Here is a 13821-nt window from a genome sequence, read left to right on the forward strand (position 1 = left end):
ATCCCTCCCATTTCTCAGATGAAGAAACTGAGGCCCAGAGAGATGAGGGTACCGTGCCCCAAGGTCACACCTTTAGGATTCTGTGAGCCAGGATTGGACTGGATTCTGATTCCAAGACTGTGCTCCTGTCTTTGTTTGTACTTAACATGATTCTCGTTTATCTGTTAATAGATCAGATCTGACTTGTCATTCTTTCTGATCAGGTGATTAGAGTTAATCAGTTGGCCGGGGTTTGTGCATAAGTGCCTGTGTGTGCGTGCTTAATTTTGAAGAGGGGCCCACTTGCTCACATACTTTAGCTTTTGTTTGGGATGGCAGTGTTGTGACTATAAACACGGTAGTCTAAATTAGGCTGGAAAGTATTTGATGTTTTCATAAAACCAATGCGTTTACTGCAGAAAGAAGCCGTGCTAAAATCCTTGCCGGATTTTTTATAGAAAGCATAGAAATAGCACTTCACTTGACACAGCCTAAGCTGGTAAAAGTACTAAAATAGAATAATATTCTTCTGAGATACTTGGATTTATAATTTGGGGATCAACTTGGAGTCCTCTGAATTTGCACTTGTTGATGAAACGGGGCTGTAAATTTCGAGAAGCATTATAAAACCCAGCCTTGTGGGAGCCCTTGATTTACTGAGCAACCACCTGTGATTCTTAAGTTGAACATTCCCGAGTAAACCTGGAATATGCAAATGTGGAAACTGATTTAAGGTCGTATGGGGAAATGCAAACTTTAACGGTCGTGCATCAAGCAAATGAGGCGCCTCAGAAACAGTGAAACATCCTTTGCTGTGGCCCTGGGGAGCTGCAGAATCTTCCTCTAACCACCGGGTGTAAACTTAAAGGGTGTTTATAGAAGATGTAAATGGAAAATATTGTCTTACTAAAGTTAATATCTTACGCCAAACACTCTTACATCAGGTGCATGAAAGGGCAAATGATGTAAGCTCTCTCTGCTTCATGCATTTCCTGGTGTCATAGACTTTGGTATGTTCCTAAATTCCTAGTTAGAGAGATTCCTAGGCAGCTACCCACATTCTTGTTTTCCGTTGAATTGGCGTGTCTCAAATCCTGTGACTCAGTTGTACTCTGCCTGATTGGATTCTTAAGAGGGAAGACATCCCAGTCTGCGGGTGTAACATGATGCCTTCTGTTCTCATTTGTGAAGTGAAACCAAACAGTCTTGACTGGGACAGATCAAATGTATTCCTGTCTGTAGAATAATGAAATCGCTGGAAACGAGAAATCTCTTATCAGTAGTGTCTTTCAAACCTTCACGCACAGGTAGTTTGCATATGTCGCTGAGGACACCCTGGGTATATATTTTGGAAGAAGTTATAGGTGATTCTGATGGCACCAGAGGTTGAGGACCAGTGGCTGAAGTTATCAGTTTGGCTATTTTTCTTTTAATTTATAATTCACTGCAGAGGCATGTCTTGAAATGGCTCCTAAGCTCTGGTGTGTGTAGTGGGGGTAAGTCAGGGGCTCTAAGGTACAGCTGACTTGATCTTCAGGCGTCTTTTCTTTTAAAGTGTGTTAAGGCGCAGGTGCCATTCTTTTCCGGGTCCTGGGGCCTTGGTGGACTAAAATTAACTTTTCCTGGAATTAATTAGGTATTCTTGACTGCAGATGAGCCACATACAGCAATACATCAACCATTTCAAGCTTTTCTAAAAGTCACATAGATTTCAAGTCCTTTGGGGGTTCAGGTAAACATTCTATGTTGATCGAATCAGGTGTTAAATGGCTTTATAATAACTAAGCAAACCAGCAACTTTTAGCTTGACCTGTTGAGTTTTTATCCTTTCCTATCACATTTTAGAAAAAGATATTCCTTGTAAGTGCCTAATATTATAAATCTCTTTGAGAGATTAGTTTTATTGGTAATAGTTTTGTTTATCAATTAAGTAGCTGCAAGCATGAAATAGAAGTGTACTCAATAGCATTGAAACCTCTACCTTTAGCTTTTTGCTTTAAAAATAAATATTTATAATTGGCATATACTTAAACACTAAAATTTCCCCTCTCATTGTTTCATATAGTTTGTATATGAAAAAAACTATTTTTTTTCCATTGGTCTGAAGAAGGTTTCAGCCCATTTAAATTGGTCTAAAATTACCATCAACAATTTTAGATTATCCCTCTTCTGCTTTGCTTTTTTAAAAAAAATTATTTTTTTTATTGAAGGATAATTGCTTTACAGAATTTTGTTGTTTTCTGTCAAACTTCAACATGAATCAGCCATAGGTGTACATAAACCTCGTTTGCTTTTTAAGCCTGTAGTTCCTAAACGTTAGTAATTTAATGTCTACTGTCTATTTTTGGGAGGGGGGAGAATGAAAAAAACAAAAACAAAAAAACGAAAACTTTCGTGTATATAAAACATATATAATCCCAGGACCTTGCTTATTTCTTCTTACTTCTCTTGCGTAGTACTAACTTTTTTTCTATACAGGGAAGCAGCAAAAGGTAACAACACTTTTAAAGGTTGAATGAATTCAGGTTGTCATCTAATGAGTAAAGTGCCTTAAAAACCTAGTTTTGATACAAACAAGACATGATAGTTACTGGCCTAGAATTCACAGGTCACCTTCTAAAGGAAAGATGATGGCAGTAGAGCCCATGAAGTATCTGAGTGACAAGGGATAATTTTACTCTCCTGTTGGTGATGGAGGGCACACTGGGCCTCGGTGAGAAAGAACAGATGTCATGACCTTACTGTCTGCAGTGGTTAAGATCTGTGGTGCTCTGAGTACAGAGCACACAAGCACAGCTGAGAAACATGAAGTGTATCCATTTTAAACTACAGAATGACTTTATCAATGTTTCAAATATAAGTTAGTAAGTGTTGACTTCTAAGCCTTATGTACCTAGCAGTACATTTTGTGTAGTAGTAATATTGTTATAATAAAGTTTGTATTTATTGGCACAATGCCAAACAGTGTGCTAAAGTTTTTGACATTCCTGATCCTGTTAGCTCTTCCCGAAACCTTGCAGGGACGTGATAGGGAGATGAGAAAGTGGAGGCTTCAGTAACTTATTCAGTGAGTTGAGCTAGGATTTGAACCCTGTTGGTTGACTCCAGAACCCACACATTTAATCTTTCACTTGATAAATGGTCTGAACTGCTGAGCTCATAACTAGTTGAAAGGTCAGTGGTTCTTAAGATTTGGAGGGCCTCAGTTCTCGTATGAGAGTTTGTGGGAAGCTGTGGACCAAATAGCCTTTTCTATCCCATCAGCTCCAACAAAATTCACACAGATAAGAAAATTTGAATAGGAACTTTACAGACCCAGCCTGAAGGCCAGTTGATCATTCCAAATAGTTTACTGCTCTTAAAAATTGAACTCGGGCTTTCAGAAACAAAAGCAACCCACAGATAGGAAAGGCCTAAGTCTTTTAAAGATGGACTATGTGCTGCTTGTACTATAAATCATTTTGTTAAAACTTTTATATTGAAAGGTTCTTTACACTTCACTGGGAAATCAACCTTAGGTGTCACATTAAAAGACGTTATAAGTGGAGAACTCAGGTGTGTAACTTGCTAAATGCTTGTCAGGCTTAGCATTCAGTCCCTGTGTACCTTTATCACCTGGCAGAATTCCGTTCGGCTTTTTTCCAAGGTTTATCTACTATCTATTTTTTGTTTCCTTTTTAACCTCAAAAGTATATATATGTGTGTGTGTATATATATATATATATTTAATATTTCTTGCCTTCCCCCTCCTTCCTAGACTAGTGGTTCAGTGGAACCACTAGTCTGGAAGACCCCACTTCCAGATTCAGAGGTCTCAGACCAGGCGTAAATCCCCAAGTGATGGGTGTTGCTGGTGTGAGGACCACCTTTGAGACCCACAGGTGTTAGTCCTAGACTATCAAAGCTTGTGCCCTTATTTCCTAGGAGTTTTCTATTTTAGTCCTTGAACTTGAAACCTAAAGAAAACTTACAGTTTGCTCAGATTTATTTTAAGAGAAGCTCTGTATTTTGAAACATGACACTTGGTTTATTTTCTTGGTAAATAATTTTGTTCATGCTAATAGAAAGTTAAATCATAAGAAACATAGTTTATAGATGAGGTGGTGGTTGCTGTTGTTTTTAGTCACTGACTCAAGACCTACTGTTTGGAACCCTATGGACTGTAGCCTGCCGGGCTCCTTCTGTCCATGGGATTTCCCAGGCAAGAATACTGGAGTGGGTTGCCATTTCCTTCTCCAGGGGATCTTCCTGACCCAAGAATTGAACCTGCTTCTCCTGCATTGCAGGCAGATTCTTTACCGCTGAGCCACCAGGGAAGTGCCTTATATTATAGAAGACGTACACCTAACCAAAATCAGTGTCTCTCCCTGCAGACAAGATACTAGAGGATCCACCTATGAAATAGGTTATATGCTCCAGCAGATTGTCCTTTCGGGTCCCTGATGGCTAACATTCTGAATGGAGTACCTGGAGCTCCTCCTCTGTTTATACAACCTTGAGAGGGACCACACTGCTGAGACCATTTAAATCACACGTGACTGTACATGCTGCCAGGTTTTGCTCTCAGCTGTCTCACTTTCACACACTTGAGTGGTATTTCCCTCCGTGCAGAAGTAGGGAGGGGAGTTGGAGCTCGTGTCTTACCTTTTTTAGATGCATTTGTGCTGAAGTCAACTTTATTCACTCGGTAGAATATTCCTGTAAGAAATCACCCAAGCGATACGGAGCCAGAGCCCGGCCTGAATGTGTAAAGGTATACCATTGACGTCTTACTGCTGTCCGTGCCGTCGGTGTAGTTTCCTCTTCTGTCTGTGCTGCACTTGATGATGGCACAGTCCATCTGTGCCTCAACCTGTGTCTGACTTGTCTCTGAACTTTCTTAGATAAAACCTCAGCATAGAAAACAAGTCACAGTGAAAAGACGTCTGCCTACCTTCATTATACCTGTAGTTGTTTTTACATCATGGACAAGTTGTACAAAATTATCTTAGGCGATGTGATACATAGTTACATATTTTATGTGGATTGTGGTTCTGAAGAGTCCCAGGGGTGAGAAGGCCACAGACTTGATTTTCCAAAAGTCCGAATATTCAACTGATATTTTCAGATAAAATGCTTTCTAGAGGCATTTGGGTACCTGCCACGAGTGTTTCATAAAGGTGTATGCAGCTCTTAGCTCTCTCAGCTTGTAATGCAGATATGCTAGCACAGAGATGCGTGAAAAAATGTGTACAGGTCCTGCTGATGCCACCTCCACATGACCGGTCCAGCTGGAGTCCGTGTGTGGCCCCGTGTACATAGGCCATCTCTCTGTAAACACCTGAAGAATGAAATGAAGGTGAAATGTGAAAACAACTTGGCCTATGCTCCTCCTGCTTAATCTCAAAACACTGAAGCACGAGCTCTCATCTTCTTGCTGGAACCTGCCGTTTATTTTTATTCAGAGAGACGTCTTAGTTGCCCTTGTAGAAGGGCAGTTACCGTGTTGCTTTCAGGTGAGGACACCGCTGTGGGATCAGACATCAAAGAGGAAGGGTCTAGGTCTGAGGGCATGTTTCCTTTTTAATTTGGCTTCTGACGGTAAGAACATGCATTGGCCCTGTTACGCTCTGATAGGTGTTTCCATCCGAACCCCTCAGGGGCACACATTTTTGAGGAGGGTCTTTCCATTCCTCACTTCTAAGCAGGAAGTTCACAGGTCACATGATTTTCCCTAGTAGTACCTCCATGGGGCAGGATTTAAATATAAGTGAACAAGTAAACACTTCCAAATATAAATAATGGCAGGCAGCCCTTGACTCGCCAACACTCACTACCATTACCGTCTTTTGGCATGGTGGTAAAGACGTAAATGTTAGTGTTGAGCATTGGACAAAAACCGTTATCACTTTCTATGCCAGTTTCTTTATCTGTGACAGTGACCCTGGCTGGACAGGCTACGAGGTCACATCTGGTATTACATCCTAATTTTACCCTTGCCTTAGATGTTCCTCTTCAGGTAAAACATCCAACTGCGGTTAATTGCAAGAGGAGTCTGCATGACTCACTGGACTCAGCTGATTCTAACATTCTCAAGGTTAGAGGCTCCAGGGTTTTGACTGCAGCCCTTCTGGTGGAGTGACTGTGGCTGGACAAGCACTGCTGTCTGAATGGTTGCCTTGGCCTCCTCGGAAGGCCAGCCTCTGCCCAGCTGTGCACACACACTTGGAGTATGGTGCCGAGGACCGCTCGTATTAAATGCCTAGAATGTGTTCCACAAGGAAAGATAATTACTCTATCATCTGAGCATGAAGTTTTAACTGTGAGAGAGCTGCCCGACACACTAGTTCAACTTTGGCCAGGATCGTATATTGAAGGGCTTGCTTCTAGGCTCTTCTCTGTTGAGTGTAATTAGGCCTATATTGTGTATGAGGTTCAGCTGCCAGGTCTGCGTCCCACCCTGGAATGGCTACCGAAGAAGCTGGTGAACTCTTTGTTGACTCACACGGGGTGTATTTGCCCACTGGGTGCCGGACGCTAAATAGGCCCTGGGTGTCCACCAGTGGGCCCAACAGGAGGTCCGAGTCCCCATGGAGCTCACAGTCTAATCAGGCTGTACTAAATGTAGTTTGAAGGATCCACATTTTAAAAAGCAAACTGTATATATATCATGTTAAACATGGATATTTAATATAATTTAGAAAGGAGAGCAGGAGAAGAAAACAGAAAAATGCTGGCTGTTCTCAAATATTTTATGTTTGTCATGCAGAGGGATTAGGTTAAGGTGGTGCTGTTTTGAAGGCCGAGTTCCGCTTTGTACATTTATTTAAGAAATATTCTGACCTCTAGTCATTCTGTCAACAAGTCCCAGACTCTGTGGCAGCTGCAGGAGATACAGTGCTGAAGACGCTCCTGTCTTTCCTTGCCTGGAACTCCTGTGCTGGTGATAGGGACATGCTCAGTAACTCATTGCACTTATTTAATTGGGTCGTGGTCAGCGACACCAAGAAACACAGGCTACAGAGAGCACGTGCTGCACCTGACCTGGTCTGGGCGTGAGTGGAGGGAAGTGAAGGCTCTCTGAGGAAGCACTTGTTCAAGCAGAGAATTTGAGGGTGAAGACTGAGCTCGGGAGCAGGTAGAGGTCGGTGAAGTGGGGAGCACACAGGTCAGCTGAGAGAAGGTGAGGCTAGTGGGGCAGGGTCGCGGGGGCGGGGGGCTTATGGGGGACCAGGACGTGCTTCGTGCCCGGAGCTGTTCTTACTCCTGGGGCTCCTTGGGTAGTTACTCTGCCACACGCAGCATTAGGAGGGAGGTGCCGCGCCTCTTCTCTCCGTACAGATGACAGGATCTAAGGTTAGACTTTAGAGACATGCAGTCAGCCAGCCAGAGTTGCACGGCTGCTCAGTGGCGGAGCCTGGGTTTTTTCCTACTCCGAGCTCTAATTCTAGAGCCTGTCCTGCCCGTGCATTTACTGCCCACTCATTTATAGCTCTAAAAAAGACAGTTAGCAAAAGGTGGACTTTACAAGTTCAGCGCAATAGAAAGAATTTCCCGCAGCCAGCTGTTCAGAAATGTAGATGGGGAGAGGCCCGTGCACCCAGTGATTCCGAGTGTTCATTCCAGTGGAAACCAGGTGGCCACCTGTCAGGGATGGGGCGGAGTGGGAAGCCGGTGAACCCCGACCCCCCTCTGACGGCGTCCAGGATCTCACTGCAGCGTGAGATGGTGATTTACAGATATGTGTTTTTTCTCTCCAGTGACCATGAAAAATACCAGGTTGACAGCACAGAAAACTGAAGTACCAATTGTCCCCAGAACAGGTAAGGTGTAAACTCAGTGCAGCGGCTGTGGGGAAGGGAGGGGAGAATCATTTATCTTGTCTGTGGTTGCACTGGTGTGAAGAGGTTTCTTTGCATTCAGGGTGTAACGTATGATTTTAGCTATTTGCCAGTAACTGGACCGTCTGTGCCGTGAAGTAATTAGTCAAATTACCGGTAATTTATTAACGGCTTATTCAGTGCCAGGCATGGTGTTAAGTGCATTCTGTGGTTATTTGTTTTCCTCTTCACAGCCATACCTTTGGTATGTCTTCATTTTGCAGATAAGGAATTGGGCTCTGAAATGTTACATAATTTTCCTAAGGTTGTATGGCTGGTACTTGCAACTCAAATCAGTTCTGTCTAACAGCAAAATTTGGTTTTAACCACTAAATAAAATTGAATCCTGCGTGTTTTGAGCAAGCCATTTAACTAGCACAGAGGTTCTCAACCCTAGCTGTGCCTTAAAAACCCACATGGGTCTATAAAACAAACCAGCTGTCCTGTCTGGACCCTGCCCCATAACCTGCTTTGGAGTGAGGCCTGGGCTTCAGGACTTCATAGCCTCTTCAGGTTATTCTAGTGTATGAGCTAGGCCGAGGACCCTGAGCTAATGAGTTAGCATTTACATCTTAACGTGGCTTTATCTGTTACTTGTCTTAATCAGTTTTCTGGGGATGAGATATATGCTATCGTGGTTTCTAAGAGCTGGAGGATATCCTTCCTAAATACAGGGATCTGGCATGTCTGTGGCTAGGAGTGTAGCCTGAGTGGTCCCTGAGCAAGATTTTGAGTTTGAGTTTGGAGGCAGGAGTGCGCAGCGCAGCGCTGCAGCTTTCTGTCTGCAGGAAGGGCATAAGGAAGATGGGAAGGCATTTCGTCCGCTATCTTTGTACACAGACGGCTAGTGGGATTCATCTGATGCCTCCCTGGTTGCCCTTTGCTGTATTGTCACTGTCTGCCTCATCTTACCTCATAAGAATTACGAAATAAGGTTTTTTTTGCCTTAAAGCTTGCTGTCTGTTCACAGACAGGGTCTTAATACAGATTGTAGACTCAAAAGAAGGTGGAAGAAGCGTTATTCCCTCACGAGTACGGAAGACTTTCTGAGTTTGACTTTTCATTTTCAAAACAAAATTTTTTAAAATTTTTTATTTATTTATTTTTGGCTATACTGAATTTTCATTGCTGGACGGGCTTTCTCTAGTTGTGGCGAGCAGGGATGTCTCATTGCGGCGGCTTCTCTTGTTGGGGAGCACAGACTCTAGAGTGCATGGGCTTCAGTAGTTGTGGCTCACAGGTTCATTTGCCCCGCGGCCTGTGGAATCTTCTGGACCAGGGGTCAAACCTGGGTCCCCTGCACTGGCAGGTGGATTCTTAACCTTGGGCTGGTGGTCCAAGGAAGTCCCATTTTCAAGCGTTTAATGGGTACTTCACCCTGTCCGTTGTTGGAAGGCCACTGAATATGTATTTGAACCCAGTGTCAGATGGTCCTGTTCATATCCTCAAGGCCCAAGCTGAATGTCACACATCAGAAACCTCAGATGGTATTAAATATTTTTCAGTATTGCACTTGTTTTGTGTTTCAGTAGTCATATTGTTAAAGTTTGAAATTTTAATGCAGGAAAAGTACTTGGTCAGCACCGTCAGCTGCTGGATTGCCCCTGTGTTAGCGGGTGTGTGATTCTAGAAAGATGTTCCTCTTCAGCTGCCGCTTTTAGTCCCATCACTAACCTTTGTGGACAAAGCAGAATGGAATTCAGGAGAGTTTCTGGTAAATTATGTTTTAGAAGGAACCTGTATCTGGGATTCATAACTTGGTCAAGCCTCAAGGATCCTTCACCTTAAAGCCACCTTAACAATTATTGACAACCTATGTCAGTCATCTTGAAAAGCTTTTTGTTTAAATTTTTAGCCCCCATAGACACAAAATACAAGACAAAAACTACAAGAACTTGTCTTCCTATAACGGTTTTGTAAAATCTGTTTTGAAATTTTTTGATTAGTGAGTATAAAATGTGTTTGAGTATTTCATTTTTTTCTTAACATTTTTTTTTCATATTCTTTATGTTTGACTTGAAGATGATTTATCGTGGATATTGTTGACTGTGGTTTGGGTTTTTAGGTAACAAGCTGGCATTTTATTTTTAATTCACCTTCACAAGACGTGTGGTGTTTCCAAATCTGACTTTTCTTGAAAGACTACAAATTAAAAAAAAAAAAAAAAAGAAAGACTACAAATTAGGATTACAAATTAAATGAAGTTATTAAATGATTATTTTTTATAATAAATGTAAAACAATTCTGTACAGGTTAGAATTAAAATACACTTTAATTTCTGTTGTGTAGCCAAGTATTGTTAAAAGTTTTATAAACATTTGGCTCAAAGAATAATTACTGTTATTTGTAAAGCTATCTAGTGAACCTACCTTCTTGATACCCATTAATATATTTAACTGTTTGAAAGTCCTTAATTGTTTTCGAACATAAAAATCACATTAACTGAAGCTTTTATTTTTAATAATAATGATTAAATATTGTATTGATGGAACTTCAACTTATAAAACATAAAGCTTAGATGTTGCATCTAGAATATTTTCCCTTTGTTCTGCTGTTAACGGTAATCCTAACGCATGCCTGTCCACATTACAGACATTGTGTGGATTACATATGATGGTAACATTAACATATCCTTGCTGGTCACACGTACACAGTCAGGGATCCCAGAAATGCTGCTAAAGTGGGCGATTCACTGTTCAACTTTCAGTCCTACAGACCAATGCTACAGCCAGATTTGGGCCAAAAATAGAAACTAAAACCGAATTTGGTAAATCCCTGTTTTCCAAGCTTGTTGAGACCATGCTAAGTGTTCTGTTCGATCAAATCTGGTTACCAGCGTAGAGGTTAAGTTTGGTTTATTCAGAAGCAGTGACTTGGAACCCCCTGTTGCTTTGGATTAGGTTGTCTGGGGGCCTCTCCAAGATGGTGACATTTTGAGCAGAGAGTTGAAACCAAAAGCAGCACGAGGATCTGGGAGAAGAGCGCCCCAAGGACGGAGGCAGCAGCAAGTGCGGAGGCCTGGGCGGGGCGCTGTGTCCCTGAGCTTCAGAAACCGAGACTAGAGCTGGAAGGTGGGGTGCGGTGACGCAGGCCGGGGGGAGCGGGGTGCCTGGCAGCCGCAGGGGAGCCAACTCTTGTGAGCTTTGTGGGGAGCCGCTGGGTGATTTTACATGGGAGCAGTGGAGTCTGATTTCCCTGTTTCAGAGTGTCTTGGTGGTGGTGTTGGGGAGAGGAGTGATGGAGACTGCTGGTCCCTCGTCTTTCAGGGGACACGATGGGGGCTCGGACTGGGGTGAAGCAGAAGGGGAAGTCAGTGGGCTTGCCAGAGGATCAGATGTGAGCTTTGAAGAGTCAAGGATGTCACTTGGACGTCGGCTGTAGACTGATGGTTGTGCCTATTACTGAGATCCAGGAGACTGGCAGAGGGACAGGTTTTGGGGTGGGGTCTGGGTGTTGAAAGTCATGACTCCCTAATATAAACGGCATCATTGATAGCACTGTACTGTGCCGTGTGGCCCCCGACAGTAGTCTTAAACTAAACAAAATGTTGCTCTGGTGTGTAGAATACAGAACTGTATGAACTCAGATACTGAACGCTCAGCTTCTCCTGTCTCCTGTCTCCTATGCTTGGTTACTTCCAGAACAGAAGCAAGACTTGCATGGCGAAAGCGGACGCCTGATGAGCCTGTGGTGCTAACCTCTCAGTGACTTTTCCTTTGTCTCCTCTAGGCTGTAAAGTGTGTTTAACACGTGCAGCTCACCCACTCCCACCGCATCCAGCTGGAGCTGGTCCCTTCCCTCCCTTGTGTACTCACTGAACCATGTCCATTTCCTGCTCATGTATGTCTAGTTCCTCATGGCACACGCTACGTCTTTCTTCCCTACTTAGCACCCTGCACTTAACCAAATATTTGAGTAAGTTTAAAAAAGAGAGATTCCGGTCATGGAACTAATTCCAAAGGCTTATGATTGAACTCCCGAGAGGGCTTTTAGAATGTCAAAAATCCTTGAACTTGAGGCACTTAAATGAAAAATCCCACAAAAAACCCATGATTTATATTTTTCCTGGGGATAAGAAAAATACGACTGAAAGGTAGAATTTTAGAACTGAGGAGACAAGCAACAAAAGCTTATTGCCAAAAAAATGTACGAGTGTATTTTAGACTAAAACATTATTTTTGCTTTCTATAAAGCACTTGGAAAGAGTAGCCTCCAGAAACCAGACTTTATATCTAAATTACAACCTGAAAAACAAGTGAGGTGGTCCGTGACGGTCAGCCCTGAGTACCGCCGAGTTGACTGGATGGGCGCCATCTTTGTTTGGTTGCTCTGCTCCGGGCTGCCTGCATTTGCAGGAGCAGCTCCGACACGACTGTCTTCTGAGCGCACAGAAGACAGACTCAGGAGCCTCACTAGCCTGAGACAAGGCAAGTATCTGCTTTACTGGCACAAAACCAAACTTAGGGGAAAACACCTTTAAGAATCATTTGTGAGTTACCCGAAGTAGAAGTGAATGTGGGCATCAGCTAGATAAATGTGCTGTTAAAGTCATTTTGAAAGTGGTGACCCAAAGATTCTCACCAGTATTCGTAATGGTGACATGTGAGTACCACTCAGCAAGTGCTTATTTGTGCCAGGTACTGTGCTTAGGTTACCTCATTTAATCCTTTCGATGAACAATAAACCCTGACAGGTTGGTATTACCTTCACTTGTAAATTTAGTATAATCCAACTTATAATAAGACGAAATTTGTTTCTATTTTCAGCTTTCAAGTTTTACAGTGAAACCTTACTGGTTATGGTCTCACATTTCTGAGTCCTTTGAAATTACTACCTTTATGATTTATCTGTCGGATTTATACTTAAATAAATATAAACTTGTATTTGTATCATACAGCATGCTTTCTATATCGAGATTTGCTATCAAAAATTCATTTATATGTTTTAATTGATCTTTCTGGCTAATGAATTTCTGATTCACCAAGAGAAAAATCAGTGAATATCACCAGGTTGTAATTAAACAAGAGCATAGATAATAATAAGTTAATGCTCACTAGTTTCAGGGAGTCATTGCTACTTTAAATTTGGCATTCTAGTAGGAGGAGCTTAACTCTTCATTAGCAGAGTTTTTTCTTAGTGTAGTGTTTCTCAAGTGGAGCTTATTTACCCTTAAAAGAATTATTCTGGAGTGCTTATTAAAATGAAGATTCCTAAGTCCACAATTCAGTTCCAAAATGGGCCTAGAAAGTTAGATCTCAGGTGATTTTAATACACACTGAAGCCTGAGAACTGTCCTTTTTTTAAGTATGTATCTTTATTTATGGATTAATATATAATTGGCTGTGCTGGGTCTTAGTTGCAGCATGCAGGATCTTTGGTTGTGGCATGTGGTGTCTGGTTCCCTGACCAGTGATTAAACCTGGGCCCCCTGCACTGGGAGCACAGAGTCTTAGTCACTGGACCGCCATTTCCAGAACTGTCGCTTTAGCTTACTCAAAGACAAGCAAATACGAATTAAGAGTGTATTTTAACGTGGCTGCAAGTGACGTAGATGGTTGTTGGTCTGAGAGCTGCGCCATCTAAGTTCTGCTTTCCTGTGGAGCCTTGGCAGAATTGTTTATCCTTTTTGAATATCTATGCTCTGATTTGTAAAATAAAGATAAGATCTGCCTGCCTTACAGTCACTGTGATGATCACAACCACGAGTTAGTTTAATGTCACGTGTACGGACTTAGGGCTTTGAGTGAAGTGCATTTGGGGTCAAATTTCAGTTCTCCCCGGTTTTGCCTCCTGCTAGCTTTGTGGAGAAGGCAATGGCACCCCACTCCAGTACTGTTGCCTGGAAAATCACATGGACGGAGGAACCTGGTAGGCTGCAGTCCATGGGGTCACTAAGAGTCAGATACGACTGAGCGACTTCACTTTCACTTTTCACTTTCATGCATTGGAGAAGGAAATGGCAACCCACTCCAGTGTTCTTGCC

The 13821-nt window shown here is 42.5% G+C and overlaps 1 protein-coding gene across 1 annotated transcript in view; it reads left to right on the top strand.

Moving 5' to 3' along the window:
* TSC1 (tuberous sclerosis 1) overlaps nucleotides 1-13821 on the top strand; it is a 48214-nt gene that overhangs the window by 1144 nt on the left and 33249 nt on the right. The window contains exon 2 of the mRNA XM_010856939.1: nucleotides 7719-7781. The gene's annotated coding sequence lies outside the window, so the exon portion shown is untranslated. The remainder of the gene's footprint in view (nucleotides 1-7718; nucleotides 7782-13821) is intronic.

The sequence above is a fragment of the Bison bison genome, unplaced genomic scaffold (assembly GCF_000754665.1).
Source record: "Bison bison bison isolate TAMUID 2011002044 unplaced genomic scaffold, Bison_UMD1.0 scf7180017864375, whole genome shotgun sequence".
NCBI classification, from domain to species: domain Eukaryota; kingdom Metazoa; phylum Chordata; class Mammalia; order Artiodactyla; family Bovidae; genus Bison; species Bison bison.